Source organism: Balaenoptera ricei, chromosome X (assembly GCF_028023285.1).
Source record: "Balaenoptera ricei isolate mBalRic1 chromosome X, mBalRic1.hap2, whole genome shotgun sequence".
Taxonomy (NCBI): Eukaryota; Metazoa; Chordata; class Mammalia; order Artiodactyla; family Balaenopteridae; genus Balaenoptera; species Balaenoptera ricei.
In genome coordinates this window covers 63281594-63286788 of record NC_082660.1, presented here as the reverse complement: position 1 = coordinate 63286788, position 5195 = coordinate 63281594, and the positions used below count along the sequence as shown (strand labels likewise).

The 5195-nt window shown below is 44.4% G+C and overlaps 1 pseudogene; it reads right to left on the bottom strand.

Annotated features, from left to right (window-relative positions):
- Positions 1-889: 889 nt before the first annotated feature.
- Positions 890-4462, bottom strand: LOC132357865 (sprouty-related, EVH1 domain-containing protein 2-like; annotated as a pseudogene).
- Positions 4463-5195: the final 733 nt, after the last annotated feature.

Genomic DNA, 5195 nt, shown 5'->3' with positions numbered 1-5195 from the left:
ACCACCACTAACAACTTTTACAACTACTGTGATTTATCTAGAAGTGAAATACCAGTCTAGAGAGCTCCAAAGTCAACATGGAAATGAAACCTCAGCAGAGCAATGTCCATTCTGTTACCTCCTGTCCAGGGCACTTTTTGCTACCCAGAGGTAGGCTGAGGCCAAAATTCTTGGTGGGTTTAACTCACCCCAGATAGTCAGAAACCAGATAGACAGGGAAGATAGGAAGGAAGGCTTGGTCCACAGAAACTGAAACGGCTCGACATTATAGTCAACTTAGTGCCGGTTGGCCCCACCTTAAACCCTTCTAATCTCTTCTGTTCCTATCCCTGAAACCTTTATGACTCTGGCCTTTGTGTTCTTTTCTAGGTGACCAGGGTGATATTTAAAAGAAGACAGGAAGCTATAGTAACATGCAAAGCAGATTTGGAATTAGGGAATGTTCTCCTTGGCTCCAGGTTCCAGACTTCAATTTTTTCATTCAACTTAAATTTTATGAGTACTTACTTAGGCCAGGTATTTGGTGAGACTTTGAGATAAGGATTTGGGTAAGATTTAGTCCCTGTCCAGGAAGAGTTCATAATTTGGTGGGGAACACACAAATATGAACAAATAATTGCCATATTATAAAGTGCAAGTACTAGAATAGACGTGCTATGGGGAGCGCTGTCAGTAAAAAAATCCTCAGCCAGTCTGGTTTTGGGGCCAGACCCAGTCGACTCCTGCTGCTTTCCAGAGCCAATCCAGAAAAAAGAAACTCAGGTGGAGTCTGAAAGCTCATAATGCAAAGGCTGCGGAGCTGGGAAGGGGTAGTAGCTTGCCCACCACCTCCAGAGGCAGCGGGAGGGGGGCGGCTCAAGGAGCTCAGCGGGTGCCTTTACCTGTTTGCTCATTGCTCCTGAGGACCGTCAGGGTCTCCTTCATTTCCCTCTAAGGACACCAGAGCTGTTGGAAGGTAAGCTGAGGCATATTAAAATTTGGGGGGGGTTGAGTAAAAACCAATTTGAATTGGGCAGCGCCAAACTGGAGGTGGTTGGGATCGTTCTAACTATAGGAGGTGGGGGGAGAGACTTTTGTGGAGAAAAGGCAAAAGCAAAGTAAGGAAATTATTGATTGGCTATTACTTAAAGTCTAGTTGGCTGTTTGTGATTGGTTGTCCTTATCGCTGTAATTTTGAAACCTTGAGGCGTTTATAGGCTTAGATTCTGGCCTGCTTACATAGGCCACCATGGCATTAAAGCCACATCAGTCTAATGGCCTCCTTATTTAATTAATTTAACAACATATATATAAATATTTATACATGTATCTGTATTAAGCTAAATATGAGTTCATACTAATGTCTCCAATTCATATCTATTACCCTGTGGATCATTTTAGCTTCTTCCCTTTGCTTATCTGTACCCTCCCACTCCAACAGTAAGAAAACTGGCTCCTATAATCCACCATCAGGTACTTAATTGTTCAATTCCAGTATACATGTATAGTGGTTTCAGAATTGCTAGCCTGTACTCTCAGGGGAAACAACTTTATCAACCAGAATAGAGTGCTTATGTACAGTCTCTTTTGCCTATATTCTTAGACACAACTCATTTACAAAGTTACTTAGGTTTGCACCTTTGCCCCCACCCACTTCAGGAAGGTTCTTTCATACATTTGTAACACAGATTCTTTTTTCATATTCTGCATTCTGACCTTGTATCTCTTGATCTCCTAAATGATTTTTTGTTTTAGTTACATATATTAAGTTTTACTCTTTGTGCTATAAAGTTCTATGGCTTTTGAAAAACGTGTAAAGCATCCACCATTACAATATCATAGAGAATAGTTTCACTGTCCAGAAATATTCCCCTGTGCTTCACCTATTCAACCCTCCTCCTCTTCTCCAAATTCCTGTAAACCAGTGATGTTTTTACTGTCACTATAGTTTTGCCTCTTCTAGAACGTCATATAAATGGAATTATACAGTATGTAGTCTTTTCAGACTGGCTTCTTTCACCTAGAAATATATATTTATGATTCATCCATGTTTTTGCATGGGTTGATAGTCCATTCCCTTTTATCCCTCAATAGTATCCCATTATTTGGATGTACCACAGTTTGTTTATTTAGTCACTTACTGGGGAACATCTTGGTTGCTTCTAGTAATTATGAATAAAGCTGCTATAAACATTCACATCCAAAAAAAAAAAAAAAAGATCCTCACAGAAGAAATATTTGAGCTGAATACTGAAGGAAAAGGAAGAGTTTACTAAGGAGAATGAGTGAGAACAGCATGAGGAAGGGCAGAGAGGGATGAAAGAACATGTCATGTTTGGGGGCCATCAGAAAGTTTTCCGTAATTGAAATGGTACATTTATGATGACAAAGTTGGAAAGGTAGGATGGGACTAGATCATAAAGATTCATGGAGTGTGGACTTTATCCTTATAGACCAATGTTTTCCAACTTCACTTATTCATATTCTACCTTCACCATTTTAATTTCTTAAATCTAGGCAATAATATCTTTGAAATCATGAGTTTAATATATTTTCTTAAGAATATTAAAAAAAAGTATGCCTATTAAAATAAAAATGTATTCATTTGTCTCCCAACAGTGATACACTATAACTGTTTAGAAAGATAATTTTGAGAGCGTTATATGAGAGAGAGTGGATGGAGGAGTCAAACAGGGGATTATTTTAAAGGCTATTGAAATACCGAGAGATGATGAAGTTCTGAACTAAAAAAAGCCTTATTGGCAGTGATGGTAGAGAGGGGAAGGGCTTTAAAAGAGATTTAGGAACTAGAATAGACAGGATTTATTAATTAGAGGAAGGTAAGGATATTTATGAACTAAAATCTGGATTTGGTGACTAATTAAGTGGAAGGGTGGAAGATTACAGAAAAGGAAGGATCTAGAATTACTTGCAGGTCTCTTGTCTTGGAAGTGAATGATGGTACCAGTTCACCCAAGCAGAGAACAAGAGCAAAATTAGGTTTGAGGGAAAAAATTTCCCTCGAAAATTTATTTAATTGAAAATTTCTTTTAAGTTACAAATACAGTATGTTCTCACTGTAACAAGTGAAATAAAAAATGCAAGAAGATAAAGTTAAAAATCTACCCTTTCATATCCCCCTCCCCTCCCCTTGTAACATCGAGGGTACCAATTTGTGCAACCTTTCACACCTTCTTCATGTGTGTGTATTTATGCGCACAAATACGATGACCATTTTTTATAAAAATGAGGTCATATTCTCTCTCTCCCTCCCTCTCCCCCCTCCCCCACCTCCCTCTCTCTCTGCTTTGTGCTTCCCTCCACAGCACCTGCACATCACTCCACAGCGGTAGCAGGCTCGAAGGGGTAGGTAACAGCAAGAACAGGGGGCGAAGAAACACAGGTCAGTAAGAGCCATCCACCGGAGGCAAAACTCATAGCTAGTATCGCACAGGCACAGGTCTGTATAGTCTCCCTCGGGTCCGACATACAGCGATAGAGCATGCTGTCCTCACCACATACAGCTCACCACTTGAAGCAAAGTTCTCATGGAGTCAGGCGCGTCCTGACAGTGGCCCCTCCGGTTTTCCTCATGGTTGAAAGCGTCCTGGCAGTACGCGCACCGCCCACTCGGAGCGTTCCCTGTCCTCCTTCCACCACCGGGACTTGCCCCGGAATGGCTGTGTCTTGATCATGCTGGCCCCGCGCTGATGCCAAAGTCTGAGGAGTCCTCATGGGGGTAATTGTAGTCGTGCTTAAGGACCTTGTTCTTGGCGAAGCGCAGGTACGAGCCCGCGTCTTCCAAGGGGTTCAGGTATTTGTCCCTCGCCGGCGCCGGTAATCCTCGTAATGTGCGTCATCCAGGTCTTCTCCCTGGGTTGATGTGCACGATCTCCTAGTCGTCCAGGAAGCTCACCTGGCAGTAGGGCCTTGCCATCAGCTGTTCCAGGTGATAATGGTCTGTGGGGTGTGGGTCGTGGAGGTGACCCAGGGTATAAATCCTCTGGTGCTCACAGGATATGAGGGAGGAGATTGTCCGAATAAGTTGTTCCTTCTTCTGAGACGAATTATTGATAGAAGAACTGTCTGTAGCTGTTGTAAAAACGTCATTGCAAAGCTCAGCTTCGCTACGGATGGTGGAAGATGATGTTGAGCTTTCCATAAGGTCTTCGATTGCTTTCCTCACTCAAGGCTTCAGACAGTAAGTCAAAACTTACTATTGTTGACCTTCCAATGATGAAAGGTTGGGTTGGCTTTGGTGTAGACCAATTCCTTTCTTAAATAGCATTCCAGTACCACCAGTTTGTCTTTCTGTCGTTCACCATGGATGAGAAAGCCGATTTGTCATCCGGGTGCGTGACCTTACCTATCCCATCTTCCTTCCTGTGGGAACCATCCCCCCGCTGGAGTCATCTGAGGTCATAACCACAGCCTTGACGCGCATAATATAGCTGTCCTCACCCGCGTGTGTTTCTTTGGTCATTTTCCTGTTCACCTACATACCTGTCCTGTGGCGGTGGGCAGCCTTCATTTTCCTGTCCGCTCCCCTTCCCCCTTATTCACATCTTGGAGATCGCCTGATTTGGTTGGGGGGTGGGGTGGCTAGAGCAAGGCGACTGAAGCGCCTGGGCAGGGGTGCATAGGCAAGGTGGCGGGGGCGGGGACTGAGCACCATGGGGCCAGGAGGTGGAGGCCGGCAGGGGCTCTGGGGACTTGGGAGCGGGTAGAGCGGAGAAGGGAGCGATTTGGGTGGAAAAACAAGCGTGCTGCTGAGAGCCGGGGAGTGCTGAGAGAAGAAGGAGAGGGCCAGCTGCCGGAGGGGGCTCAGTCCCGGGTTGCCCCCCTCCCCCACCCAGGCCAGACCAATCACGGTTTTGGGGGAGCTGCGCCTGTGAGGCGCTGCAGGGTACCCCACTGAGCTACATCTCTCCACTCCACCGATTTACTCCATATTGGATTCTTACCATCGTCAAGAGGAGGAGCTTCCCTTTTTTTTTTTTTTAACATCTTTATTGGAGTATAATTGCTTTACATTGCTGTGTTAGTTGCTGCTGTATAACAAAGTGAGTCAGCTATACGTATACGTATATCCCCATATCCCCTCCCTCTTGTGTCTCCCTCCCACCCTCCCTATCCCACCCCTCTAGGTGGTCACAGAGCACTGAGCTGATCTCCCTGTGCTATGCGGCTGCTTCCCACTAGCTATCTATTTTACA